This window comes from Vipera ursinii (genome assembly GCF_947247035.1).
Source record: "Vipera ursinii genome assembly, chromosome: Z".
Taxonomy (NCBI): domain Eukaryota; kingdom Metazoa; phylum Chordata; class Lepidosauria; order Squamata; family Viperidae; genus Vipera; species Vipera ursinii.
In genome coordinates, this window is record NC_139517.1 from 63,600,946 (window position 1) to 63,616,224 (window position 15,279).

Consider the following 15,279-nt stretch of genomic DNA (forward strand, 5'->3'; position numbering starts at 1 on the left):
GCATTGGGCATGAAGCCAGTTGGGTGGCTTTGGGTCACTTTCTCTTAACTCTTGCAAGGAGGCAATGGTAAACCACTTCTGAAAAAAGTTGCCAAAAAAATTGTAGGAACTTTTCTAGACAATCTCTGAGAACTGGACACAGCTGAACAAAAGCAAAAAAATCTTCCTCTTTTTTTATTAAAATGATCTTTGTTCATTGCGCTTTTTCATGAACTCTTTCATAATAAAGAAATTGGATTTATCAGTTACATCTTCCCTTTGACTTGGCATTAAATACATGTAAATACATAGAATTGCACTTTAGATTGTTAGCTGTTTTTACATTTGCACTAAAATTTATAAAATAAGCTTTGCTAACATGCGGCACAAAAGTTGTATTTTGCTTTGCTCATATATAAAGAACTGGCCCACCAAAACTAGCAGCAGGTAGAAATTATTTTCTGGCAATGCCAAGACTATAATTCCCTGTTTAAATAGACCTTCCTTTCCCCACTTCATATTGTCTTTCACCATTTTAAATCTTTTTTTTAATCCACTGAGCATTTGGTAGACTAATGTTAAGTGCTTATTTATTTCCTTAATTTATTGGTAACATTTTAGGTTAGAATGAAATATTGCATTTAATAAAGTTTAAATTATTTTTTAGGACTTCATTGTTGGCAATCTTCCTTTAATAATACATTTAATTACTATTGCTGTTGCTACTCCAATCCTATTATTACCATTACTATTGTTCAGAATGTAAACTTTTTAACAATTTAAGATACCCATTTCAGATTATTATGATTTTGTGTAGAAAAACTAAACATGGCTAACTACAAAGAAGAGTCATTGTAGACAGTACTCAGGTCATAACTTAGACTGGAGATCAACAGCTAGTGAGATTTCAATATGAATTGGTTAACAAAATAATAAAATAAAATAAATGTAGTTCAATGCCTATTATAAAATAGTATACAGTTTGCATAAACTCAAAAACAGGAATGTTTGACACATTCTGAATCTAACACGATAGCAAAACTATTAATTACATAATTCACTGGCATAATACTATAAAAAGAATGTAAAATGTATTATACATTTAGCAAACAAATTTTGAATTGCAGGAAATCCATGGATTTTGAAGCAGTGATTCTCAATCTTTTCTTCACCATGGGCCCCCTTTAAATACCTTTTGTGGGCATGGACCATGGCCATGGACCCCACCAAGACTTAAGATTTAAATCATAACATTTCTTCAAACCTTCACAGATCCCCTGTGATAACATCATGGCCCCCAGGGTTCACAGACCACAGGTTGAGAACCACTATTTTGAGGGAATGCTGCAATCCTAAATGGTGTTCTAGAGTCATAAGACTGGCTGATGTCTTTTCAAGATTTTCTTTCTCCCTTGATAGAATCTAAACAAAAAGCTAACCATAGCTACAAGAATTATCAGAAAGTTCCATCAGAATATTCTGAGGTAAATTTAGAATTGTTCAGTCCATAGTATATTGTGGGCTTAATCAACATGCTGCCAAGATGGCAGCCACAGAGGAAGCATGGTTACATCATGGGAAGAGAAGTTGCTATTAAATTAAGTTATCTTAAACTAAGACAAAACAGTAGGAGGAGAGGTGCAGAGGGAAAGATACATAATTTTTTTAAAAAAGACTGGAGAGGAGAAAAGGAAAACAAAAATCTGTGGAGCAGAGAGGAGAATCAGCTGTGGAGTGGAGAGGAAACCCAACTGAGAGCAGCATAACAATTGGCAGAGAGAAGAAATAGGTGAGCCGGTGAGATACTGGAGCAGTGAGGAGAGTTAGCCAAGGAGAGAAGATTTACTGTGAATCATCCAGGCAGCCCTGTTTGCTGAAAGAAGCAGAACACTGGCCCGACAGATCAGCAAATGGGAGCCATGTGGCTGTGGAGCTGTTGGTGGGAATGGTGGAATGCTGCAGCACAGTAGACTGGGTGCTACAGACAGCAGTAGACCAGGGCCTACAGATGGCAGCAGTTTATGTGCTACAGATGGCAGTAGACCAGATGCTGTGGATGGCAGTAGATCAGGGACTGCAAACAGCAGAAGACTAGCAGTCTGCGGACTGTGAACAGAAGCAGACCAGTAGGCCGGGGACTGTGAATGGCAACTGCACAGCAGACTCTTGGAAAAAGAAACTGATGCTATTTTGATTTGTAAAACATAGGATAGAAAAAAAAGTAGGCATAATTACCTAGAGAAGATAGAAGCATGGCTAAAACAGCAAAGCACATCCACCAACCATAAAAGAGGGATTTTCAAACAACAGTTTAATGGAACAGGTGATGGATACTATTGTGGTATGCAATACATATTCCATGTATGTGTTTATGCCCAAAGAACACCCAAATTATATAAGCATTAAATGTAAACTATGTGAACTACTGGAGGAAAAAGTAAGGGATCTAGTGGCAACTCTAGCCAAACCCCAACCTATGAAAGAAAGCTATACCCAAACTGAACCAAACAATGGACAAATAACTCCAAGAGGATGTGACCCTACTGATAAACCTTTGGAGGAAGACAAATAAAGGTATGTCACACATAGTAGGAAACACAACAAACAAAGAAAGCAGCAGCATGCATCTAACAAACCCCTACTTCCCAATCTAACCCCACCAAAGGCACTCCCATTAAAGCTGAGCAATTGATTTCTCCATCTACATGGAAATAGACAGACCTACAACCTACCTCTCAAAGAAAATATACAGACACCTAGCAAAGAAACATCACCAAATATCCCTAAAAAGTCACATCAACAAACACACCTGAGACAAACACAAAAGCACCCCAGACTGCACTCCCACCAAAAAAGAAGGTAAGTGCTGGTGATAGGAGATTCTATTCTCAAAGGAACAGAATCAGCCATCTGAAGACTAGACATACAATCCAGGGAGGTATGTTGTCTCCCTGGAGCAAATAACAAAGATGTGGCTGAGAACCTAACCAAAATAATTAGGCTCACAGATTGGGATGAATGACACAACAAAGAACCTGAGCACAATACTGAGAGATTATAAGTAACTAGGCAATGAAGTTAAGGAGCTAGGCGCACAAGTAGTGTTCTCATCAGAACTCCCAACAAAAGGCCAACACCCATTGAGAGAAAAAAGAATTCCAGAAATAAGCCACTGGCGAAAGGGTTGTTGTTGCCAAGAAAACTTTGGTTTCCTCAATCATGGACTGCATTTCCCATGCAATGGACTCTTGGCAAGGAATGGGCTGCACCTCATGAAAACAGGGAAAAATGTACTCGGAAAAAGACTGACCCAACTCATTAGAAGGGCTTTAAACTAAAATTGAGAGGGAAGGGTAATAGTGCTGGGTGACTTCAACCTGCCTTCCCTGGGAGGGTTGTCAGAGGTAGCTTGGGAGTTCCTGGCTTCCATGATGGCCATGGATCTGACCCAGGTAATTCAGGGCCCGACTCATGTGGGGGGTCACACTCTTGACCTGGTGTTTTTATCTGGGCAGTGGTTGGATGATTTGGGAGGGGGTTTGCCAGCCATCTTCCCCCTGTCATGGTCCGATCATTATCTCCTGTGGCTGGTCTTCTGTTATGCCACCCCCCGCTGCTGGGCTGCGGAACCGACCAGGTGGTTCCGCCCCAGGCACGTAATGGACCCAGAACAGTTCCAGATGGCACTTGGGTCTATACCTATTGCCCTCATTCACAGCCCAGCCAATGCCCTGGTGGATGCCTGGGAAAGGGCAGCCACTGAGGCACTCGACCGTGTTGTACCCTTGCGACCCCTGACCTGGCGCAGATCCCATTGGGCTCCATGGTTTTCTGTGGAGCTCCGGGAGATGAAGTGTCGGAGATGGTGTCTGGAGAGCGGTTGGTGGTCCAGCCGATCCGAATCTGACCAATTGCAGTTAAGAACCTTCATAAGGTCTTATCTTGCGGTGATGACGACAGTGAAGGCTAATTATTTTGCTGCCCTCATTGCATCCGCAGATAATCGCCCGGCTGCCCTGTTTAGGGTGACTCGCTTCCTTCTTAACCAGGAGGTGAGGGAGGATCCCTTGCAGGGTCGGGCCGAGGAGTTTAGTCATCATCTGACAGACAAAATCGCTCAGATCCGGACCGGTTTGGACTTGGACTGGGCAGAGTCTGACGTGGAGGAATCAGACTGTCTTGAGCATGTTATCTGGACTGAGTTCAATCCTGTTTCCCCTGATGATGTGGACAGGATTATGGGTTGGCTGAGCTCCACCACCTGTTTATTGGACCTGTACCCCTCCTGGCTGGTTTTTGCGGCCCGGGAGGAGACACAAGGCTGGTTCCAGGCAGTAATAACTGCTTCCCTGAAGGAGGGTGTTTTCCCTGCCGCCTTGAAGGAGGCGGTGGTGAGACCCCTCCTCAAGAAGCCTGCCCTGGACCTGGCTGTTTTAAACAACTATCAAAGGTTGTTGAGAGTGTGGTGGCGCATCAGCTTCCCCTGTTCCTGGAAGAAACTGATTATCTGGACCCATACCAATCGGGTTTCAGGCCTGGGCACAGCACGGAGACGGCATTGGTCGTGCTGGTGAATGATCTCTGGCGGGCTCGGGACAGGGCTTGTTTCTCTGTCCTAGTCCTATTAGACCTCTCAGCGGCTTTTGATACCATCGACCATGGTATCCTACTGCGGCGTCTCAGGGGGTTGGGAGTGGGAGGCACCGTTTTACAGTGGTTCTCCTCCTATCTCCTGGGCTGCTCGCAGTTGGTGTTGACGGGAGGGCAGAGATCCGCCCCAAGGCCTCTCGTTTGTGGAGTCCCTCAGGGGTCGGTTCTCTCTCCCTTCCTGTTCAACATCTATATGAAGCCGCTGGGCTGAGATCATTTGTGGTTTGGGGGTGGGGTATCATCAGTACGCTGATGATACCCAACTTTTTTTCTCCACCCCGAACCAACCCAGTGATATCCTCACCGTGATGTCCCGTTGCCTGGAGGTGGTCCGGGTTTGGATGGGGAGAAACAGGCTTCGTCTCAATCCTGCCAAGACTGAGTGGCTGTGCATACCGGCATCTCAGGTTGACCAAACTATTCCATTGTTAACAACGGGGGGTGAGGTGTTACCCCCTGTTGATAGGGCTCGCAACTTGGGTGTCCTCCTGGATTCACTGCTCAGTTTTGAAGACCATATAGGAGCCGTGACCAGGGGGGCTTTTGCCCAGTTTTGCCTGGTGCGCCAGTTGCGACCCTATCTGGACCGAGATGCCCTACGTACATTCACTCATGTGCTTGTGACCTCCCGCTTAGACTACTGCAACGGTCTCTACATGGGGCTGCCCTTGAGGACCACTCGGAGGCTTCAGCTGGTGCAAAATGCAGCCGCACGAGTTGTGATGGGGGTTTCCCATTACTCCCATGTAACACCTCTGCTCCGCGAGCTGCATTGGCTTCCAGTTGCCCTCTGGGTGAGATTCAAGGTGCTGGTGATGACCTATAAAGCCCTAAATGGTTTGGGTCCAGGATATTTGAGGGAACACCTGCTGCTGGCATCAAGCTCCCTTCGTCCTGTGCACTCCCACAGGGAGGGCCTTCTCAGGGTGCCGCCGGTCAAAGAATGCCGGCGGATGACACCCAGGGGAAGGGGCTTCTCGGTGGGGGCGCCTGCCCTTTGGAACCAGCTGCCCGTGGAGCTTAGGACTGCCCCCAACCTTCGATCATTTCGCCGAGACCTGAAGACCTGGCTCTTTGAGCTTTCCGGCCCAGGCTGAGTTTTAATTGGGGGTTTTAACTGGAGTTTTATATTTTTCAGGGACTTAGTTTAATCTTTTTAAATTGCTCTTAATTTTTGTATTGATGTTTTATATACCCTGTAAACTACCCTGAGTCCTTCGGGAAAGGGCGGTATATAAATTCAATAAAACTCAAACTCAAACTCAATCATTAGAATCTCTAGAACCCAAATCCAATCATAAATCCCAAGAAAACAAATCTAACAGAGATAGGGAGTGATGACAAAAAAGAGAAAATCAAACAACAATCAGGAAATCCATGAAACATACCCATAGACAGACATAAAAGTCTTAAATGTTTATATACTGATGCTCAAAGTTGAGGAACAAACAGGGTGAAGTAGAAGCAATAGTACACAAGGGTGGGTATGACATAGTTGTATTACAGAAACCTGGTGGGACAAAACCCATGACTGGAATGGACTGATGGATGGATACAAATTGTTCAAAGAAACAGAATTATAGAAAGAGGAGAGGGAGTTGTACTAGATGTAAGAGAATACTATATATCTACAGAAATGCACATGATCATAGATAAAAGCCTTCCAGAATCTATATGGGTCAATATAAAAGGGAAAAAAGTGACATTGCCATAGAGTTACACTATAGGCCACTGAACCAATCAGAAGAAATAGATGGACTTTTTGCCAACCAATTAACATGTATGTAGGAAGCATAGCACAGTAGTACTGGGAGACTTCAACTGGGAGACAAACTCTACGGTGAGTGGGAGATCAAACAGATTCCTAACCAACCTAGCCAACAACTTTGTCATCCAAAAGGTAGAAGAGGGAACTTGAAGTAAAGCTACACTGGACCTAATATTTACTAATCAAGAAGAAGTGATAGAAGGAGTTGAAGTTGTTGGAACTTGGGGGAAAATGACCACATCATACTGGAATTCAATATAATGCAACACAAGCAATAGAAAATAATTCAACCAATGTCTTAAACTTCAAAAGAACTGATTTTAACAAACTCAGAGAGAACCTAAGAAAGATTCTGTGGATGAAAATCCTAAAGGGGAAAACAACTCAAGAATTATGGGAAACTCTGAAAAATGTTATCATAAAAACCCAATCCAGTACGATACCACAGAGAACAAAAGAAAGTCCAGAAGAAACCAGCATGGCTGCACAAAGATCTCTCAGACAAACTGAAAGTCAAAAAGGACAAGGACAAAAAGTGGAAAGACGGACACATTACTAAGGTTGATTATCAGCAGACAGCCAGAATATGCAAAGACAAAGTAAGGAAAGCAAAGGCTCATAGTGAAGAAAAACCTGCAACAGAATCAAGGATAATAAAAAGTTTTTTTCAACATGTTTATAACAAGAAAAATGTCAAGGAAACTGTAAGTCCACTAAAGAGAGAAGAGGGCAAGGAAGGAACAAGCAATAGGGAGAAAGCAGAGCTGCTTAACTCATTCTTTGCATCAGTCTTCACACAAAAAGAAAATATAGCACAACATACCAAAAAAATACTGCAAAAGACAAACTAGAAACAAAAATTAAAATAAACAAGAAAATGGTAAGAGACACCCATCCAACTTTGAGAATATAAATCACCAGGACCCAACAGTTTACATCCAAGATTTCTGAAGGAGCTGTCAGATGTTATCTCAGAACCATTGCACCATATGTTTAAAAAATCCTGGAGTACCAGGGAAATATCTGAGGAATGGAAAAGAGCTGAGAAAGAAAGAAAAAAACCAGACCCAGGAAACTACAGACCAATCAGTCTAACATCAATACCTGGGAAGATCCTGGAAAAGATAATAAAAAACCTAGTTGTGCGAACAACTAGAAGCAAGCAAAGTTATAACCAGTAGCCAGCATGGGTTTCTCAAAAATACTGTAGATCATGCCAAACTAATCTTATTTCATTTTTTGGTAAGGTAACTAAATTAGTAGACCAGCAAAATACCATGGACATAGTATACTTAGACTTCAGTAAGGCTTTTGACACAGTAGACCACAACCTATAAGACATAAGTACAGATTATGTGAGACCTGGCTCAAAAACAGCAACTGTGCGAGGGACCTTGGAGTTCTAGTGGCCAATCACTTGACTATGAGCCAACAATGTGCAGCAGCAGCCAAAAAAGCTAATACAATCCTTGGTCATATAAACAGAGGCATAGAATCAAGATCACATGAAGTATTAGTACCGCTTTGTAAAACCCTAGCGAGACCACACCTGGAATACTGTAGCCAATTTTAGTCGCCATACTATGAAAAAGATGTTGAGACCTTGGAAAAAGTTCAGAGAAGAGCAACTAAGATGATCCAAGGCCTGGAGACTAAAATGTATGAAGAATGGCTGCAGGATTTGGGTTTGGCTCATATAAAGAAAAGAAGAAACAGGGGTGACATGATAGCAGTATTTCAGAATTTGAGGGGCTGCCACAAAGAAGAGGGGGTCAAATTATTCTCCAAAGCACCAGAGGGCAGGACAAGAAACAATGGTTGGAAACTGATCAAAGAGAGAAGCAGCCTGGAATTAAGCAGAAAGTTCCTAACAGTAATTAATCGGTGGAATAGCTTGCCTTCAGAAATTGTGGGTGCTCCATCACTGAAAGTTTTTAGGAAGAGACTGGACAGTCACTTGTCTGATGGTATATGTTCTCCTGCTTGAGTGGGGAGCTCAACTAGAAGACCTCCAAGGTCCCTTCCAGCTCTATTCTATTATATTGTTTATTAGTGATACTTAGGCAAAAATTAACAAAATATTCCATTTTTACTATGTCATCATGCGCTCTGAAACCATATATTTAATTGCTTTCATTTATTTTTATATTTCATTGCAGGCCCTTTAATGTTATAAGAAAACAAACATTAGGTATGGACTTCAACAACCTATATTATTTTTCACTTGTTTGCAAATGTTAAAATTCCCATTTCTACCTTTGGTAAGTTATCACTGAAAAAATGGTCTTGACATTATTCAGCAAGGTTTGTGATTTCATATTTCAAAACTATTTGGTTAAGAGCTACCCTAAGCTTGGAATTTCATTGTAATAAAAACTTCTTAGAGAAACTAGTCTAAAATCCACATCTGAACTGTAGTAAAAGACTATTTCCCATATTCTATATTATTGTGATGTTATAGTCATTATGGGATGCCTTCCCTGCCAAAAACATAAATTCATTCCTGTTCAAAATATTTAATTGAGTATCTCAGTTATAATGCTGAATTTAACTATAATTTAACTCTGCATTGTAAAAAAAATGCTTTGTGTTAATTCTCCCAAACTTCCAAATTTCCCAACATTTAGCTTCAGTTGATGACTCTAATATTTTGAGACAGAGAAAAGAATATTCTTTTCTCTTTGCTCATTTATTATTCCTTCTTCCATTTGTATCACTTTATATTTGCTTAGTTGCCTATAAAGAGCTTTAACTAATGTAGCTTGGATCCCCCTTCCATGTCTGATTATTTTGGCTGCTATATGAAAGGAGTGCAAAGTAAGAAATCTTCAGGAGGTGTTACACTATTCTGTGTGTAGCATCTAGCTTTAATATTCAATTTTTCTATAGTCCAGAATTTTAACTCATTTCACACACACACAAACACACACACACAAACACACACACACACACACACACACACTCCAGTCAATACTGACTCCTGTTGACTTCCTGGGTTAGCCCTTGGAATTTTCTTGGAAAGGTTTTCAGAAGTGGTTTGTCATTGCCTGCTTCCCAAGGCTTGGAGAATCATTGGCCTAAGAATACACAACTATCTTTGTGCCTAAAAGAGGACTAGAAATCATACCCTCCCAATTTCTTCCAGTTTAGAGCTAACTCAGGTTTCTAATTTTTCAGGTCTCAAGTCTCAGATTTCTAGCTCAAAACTAAACAGACTCTTTCGAGTCTGAGTACTACTTTAATGTACATATTATCAAATCATGTAGCTGCCTAATTGATTTCCTCCTATTCATAAATTTTAGTTTTTGATAGTAGTTGGACTTATTGTAGGTTTCTGTTTATAATTTCCTCATAACCTTATTTTACATTATTTCCTATTTATTTACATTTCATTTCCTATTTGTTTGCATTTATTATAGGTTTGCACTTTCTTGGTCCTCATTTGAGCAACACTTCCATTTTCTAAAGAACACCTTTTTTCCCTCTAATATCCTCCTTTATCTTGATCAATTAAAAATACCATTTGTGCCTTCTTGGTTGATACTGTTATTGCTGATATGAGGTTTTGTTTTTTGTTTTTTTTGCTAAGCATCTATGTTTGGAAAAATACCCAAGATTTCTAAAGAAATTTTACCTTGTTGATTTTTCTTCCAACTTTCCATTCAAGTTTTTCTAAAAGTCAAATGTCATTAAAAATCATTTATACATACTTACATTATATTTGATAGTACTGTGCTGATTACTTCTATCACTTCAACTTCAAGCAGCCTTTGAGACCCCTTTCCAAGAGAACTTCTCATGACCAAATTTATTATGCTAAAGGTACAGTTTCCCACCTTGTAAAGATGGCAGCAGATGAAACTACGGTGAAAGTCAGAGACCAGCAAACTGTTTTGTAGAAGGAAAAAGTGCTAGCTATTCAATTTTCTGTCCAGCATTTCATTTCATCTTCTCTTCAATAATATGTGTAAGGTTTGGCTCCTAAATTAGATGTTCTACCCAGCTTCCAAATGACTTACAACTTGATCAGTGGAGGAACCCAGCTGCCTATCAGTTTTTCTTACGTATAGGGGTAAAGTTCCTGATGTTATTTTAATCTTTTTAGAGTAGGAACAATTGTGCAGGAAATTAAGGATTATCATTTGTATTTTGATTTATGTGTGTAGCCATAACTAAAAAACAACTAAGTAAATAAAATATATGTTGTGACTTGTTGTGCATGATGTTTGCAATTTGCAAATGAGAGCTGGGGAGGAGTCTACCCCCTAATTTACACAGCCACAGAAAACACACACACACATTTTAAACTGAAGCCTAGGTAAAGGCCAAGAGGAGCTAATGAACATATGATTCAAGACAAATTAGCCTCGTGAGATGAGAATAAATGCAGAGTGGAGAAATTGGAGAATAAGTACTAGCAAGTTTTATTTAATCCAAATCTGCACATTATTATAATTTTACTCTATATTTGAAAGAGAATCATTGAATTACGTTTTTTATCCTGATCTTTAAAGTATTATCTTCAGATAACAATATACTACAATATCATCAACCATCAAAATGAGTACATGGTTAGTCATGTCCTCATTTTAGAAATATACAGGTAGTCTTCATATAGTGACCCCAATTGGGACCAGCATCTCCATCTTGTAATGATCATTATATGGTAAATCACACAACTTTCCTCACTTTCTTTACTCTTTGCTCAGCCTAGCACTGGAATGGTCACCCAAACATTGGGATAATTGAAAAGAATTGAGATTTTTTTATTTACATTTATTGGAGAAAAAGGAATTATAAGAAAGTAAGTAGCACACAATGGAAAATTTATATCAAAATGAATGCTGTGAGGCAGGCAACCATGAGAGCACTACACATACTTCCCAGTGTATTCTCCATTCTTTGCCTGCTTACTCTCTTGTAAACTTTTCATACTCTCCAATTTTTCCATTCTGTAAGGGGGTGGGGAGGAGACAACAGGTCAGGCATAGAACAATATGTACTGATTGTAATGGCTGCCACTTGACTGAGTGATGCTGTGTGGGTCATAAGTGCATCCATTGGTCACAAAGTTATATTTTTTAGAACCATCTTAATTGAACAAGGCAGCTAATCCATGATTACCTTTATCCTTGTCATCAGTACTTCATAGCCTGTTGAAAGCATGCCCACTTTTCTTCAGACCAGGTGCCACCCTTGGTCTCCAAATAAGAGGCTTTATAAAACATAAATAAGACGGGAAAATGACATTTCATTTTGCTTATATTTCATTACCATTACATTAATAAAATACAATTGGTATGATTAATCTCCAAGAATTTAGCAATATTCTACTTCCATAACTTTAAATATTGGAATTCTAAGCAATTTTTCAAAGATGTCAGCTATTCTAGGATTTGTGGGGACTTGTACAATTCAGGGACTTCTGTGCAAACAATTCTGTCTTATACCAGTAGTGATTCCAGGCCTAGTGAAGAAAATTTCTGGAATTGATAAAATCATTGAAATAAAAGACCAATCTATAGAAAGTAAAGAGGAATCAAAGGTAAAGGTAAAGATTTCCCCTGTCCAGTCAAGTCTGATTCTAGGCAATGGTGCACATCTACATTTCTTAGCCAAGGGAGGCAGAGGTGTCTTAAGACATTGTAATATATTTTGCACAAAATTCTCTTGTACAAATTTTAACCTGTTTGTCCTACATAGGCAAATGGAATGCTGTTACCTTCCCACCAAAATGGTACCTATTTATTTACTCACATTTGCATGCTTTCAAACTTCTAGGTGAGTGGCAGCTGGTGCAAATAACAGGAGCTCACCACATTACATGGCACTCAGGTCTTGAACCCAGTCTGTCAGCTTTCCAGCTGAAAAGCTCACTTGGATACACTTGCTATTTTCTCTATGTTTAGCTCTTTCTTTCTTTCTTTCTTTCTTTCTTTCTTTCTTTCTTTCTTTCTTTCTTTCTTTCTTTTTTCTTTCTTTCTTTCTCCTTCCCTCCCTCCCTCCATCTCTCCCTCCCTTTAATGCCTACTTTCCTTTAAATCTTGTAAGAAATTATTTCATTTTACCAAGAAAAGCTAACAAAATTGTTAGATCTCTACATTACTCATTTTCTAAGAACTGTGAAAATTGTACTGAGACAAGATGAAATTAGGTTAAATACCAGATATGATCTTAGTGCAATGTACTATCCATCTCTGTTCCAGAGCTTCAAAAACAGCAGCCTTGAATGTGTTTCTTCTTTCATATTTAATAGACATGTAGAGGAGGACAATCAGGGAGACTGTCTTTTGAAGCACCATATTTTTTTGTATGCCAAATAGTTTTACAAGATTGCTTAAAGATCTGCAGAAGTTTTATTATCTGAGATTACAGTCACAGATTTCCCACACCAAAAAATATATTTCAAATTTATAAATGCCCAATGCAAATTATCTATTTCCACAACATAAATAGTCCTGTAAAACAGACTTTCCCAACCTTTATGGCTTTGTGGACCAGCTGGGGGTGGGGAGAGGGAATAGCTCTATGGAAGAGGTGGGCAAGTGCTCATGCACGGCTCCATTTGTGCAAGCGGTGGGCATGGAGCAGGCCCATACACTTGCCCGCTGCTTGCATAAATGGGGATGCGCACATGCACTTGCCCACACTTCTGTAGCCTGTTTCTGAATAGCACAAGGTCCAGTAGTGGGCTGTGGCCTGGAGGTTGGGGATGTTGACCTGGAATTAGGAGACAGCATAGGAAGTATCAATTGTGAATATATGCAGATGGCCCTGCTGTCTTTGGGCACTTGAGTCATGGATGCATGGTCATGAAAGGACAGCAAGGAAAACACCCAAACACCCAACCCACCTGGGAATGTACTATGTCTTTAGGGAAACATCCAAAAGGGAACATTTTTAGCTACTTCTGCTTTTTCTCTTCTTATCTACAGTGTGCCAGACTTACTGGGTGAAATCTTTATCTTATGTGTTTCAGATTTGCTGGGTGGATTGCGTATGTAATCAGAAAGAATAAATACAAGGATTTCTTGTCATTTGAGGCTTCTCTCTTTTAGAAGCTGAATAAAAACATCAAGTTTAAAGGCAACTTCTGGTTTCCTGTATTTTTTATCAAGCAAAACCTCAGAACCTGCACAGCAAGAACCCCTGCTGTAAAATGTTCCCTCCCCTTCTTTTATACACTTGCTTATTTATTCCATATTTACCATTATCTTGCAGTACTTATTCAATCCTCTTGGCCAAAATTAAAGCATAAGTAAAGATACATGAAAATGTTCCATCCTTCTTCATTTGGATTCTAAATAATATGTGATTCATACCTGCACCATCATCCTCTTAGAAGTCGGACAACCTCCAGCCCTGCTGGCTTTTCACATGCCCCTGAAGACACAGTTTTGTTAACAGATATGGGGACCAACGAGTGTAGTGAGCAGTACAGTGGCTGTACTGATTATTTTGACAGATGGCATTACCTTGGTTATAATAAAGCATATTTTATTATGTTTTTATATGTTTTTATTTTTTCTTCTTTTTAAAGTTTTGTTTTTAGATTTCATATCTTTTTTATCTAAAAAATAAATCTGGTAAATGTATACCAACAATTTGGTAAATCTATAAACATTACTTTCTTTATAATTTCAGTGTTTAAAAATGTAAAGAATCTGATTATTCAAAGATGACAGCTGGTCAGGAATTTGACTAACTATGAGATCATGCCAAACTATGATCTCAGCTCTTACAGTGAGAAGTTCTTAGGAAGGTACCTCAAATGGTCTAGTTCATAGAATCCAAGCATCCATTACTGCTGAGAGAATGAAATTTGACAAACTTTGGGCCCTTCAGCACCACCATATTGTATTTGACATGGTCAGCCAGATCATATGACTGTAATTGCAATGCTTCTTGACAGTTTTCACAAGACAATGCAGAAACCAGCAGGGAAAACTGCAAATTGATCAGAAAGTTTTTCCAATCTGCACAACTCAGCACTCTGTGCTTGTGCTGCACCAATCACACACCTCCTTATAAACACTCAGATCTAAGCCATAGTCCCACATATCACCCCCAACTTGCATGGCACCTCTCACACATGACTCTTATACAACATTTCCCACCCAACATGCACCGTCAAACATCCTACCTAATTGCACCACACATCTCTGACCATAGGCACCTCTCATGCAACCCCATGCTCCCTTCCTGAACCATATAGCACCACTTAAACATCTTCACCAACCCTAAACACTTTTCCCAATCCATAACCTACTCCTGTGTGCCCTCCCCAACCCACCCCCATCATTTGTGCATCCCTACATGCATTCTCCCTTACCCCCGTGGCATCTCTTTTGCACCTTGCACATCCCCATACATCTTTTTTGAGCCATGCCACACCCTGCACCCCTTTCCAGATTCTCACAGTACGACTTGTGGCAACCTTCACACATCCATCCTGACCCATGCTGCAATGACACACGTCTTCCCAGTGGAAGTTTGCAGAGTCCTGAGATGTACCATAGACATTTAAAAGATGTGTGGTATGCAGAGTATATTCTGACATTTTCCTGAGTATGACTCACTTTACTTATTCTATTGAGGACTAACAAAAGACTTACAATTTCCTAAACTAAGTTTTCTTAGTTTATTGGAATCAATGTTATGAGTCAGTTTAAATCTTTTAATAATAACACTCTATACCAAAAAAATAAATAATGATGGATGAGCTTCCCATCTAACTCATGTCCACTTCATTTGGCTTCCTTTAAAATGCAAGAATAGAGAGGATTTCTTTCAGGTTTCTAAATTTAGTAATTCCCTTCTGAAACAATTCTGAAATATCTGTTGCAGTCCTAATAATGTAATTGGGAGAGAAACAGGACTTA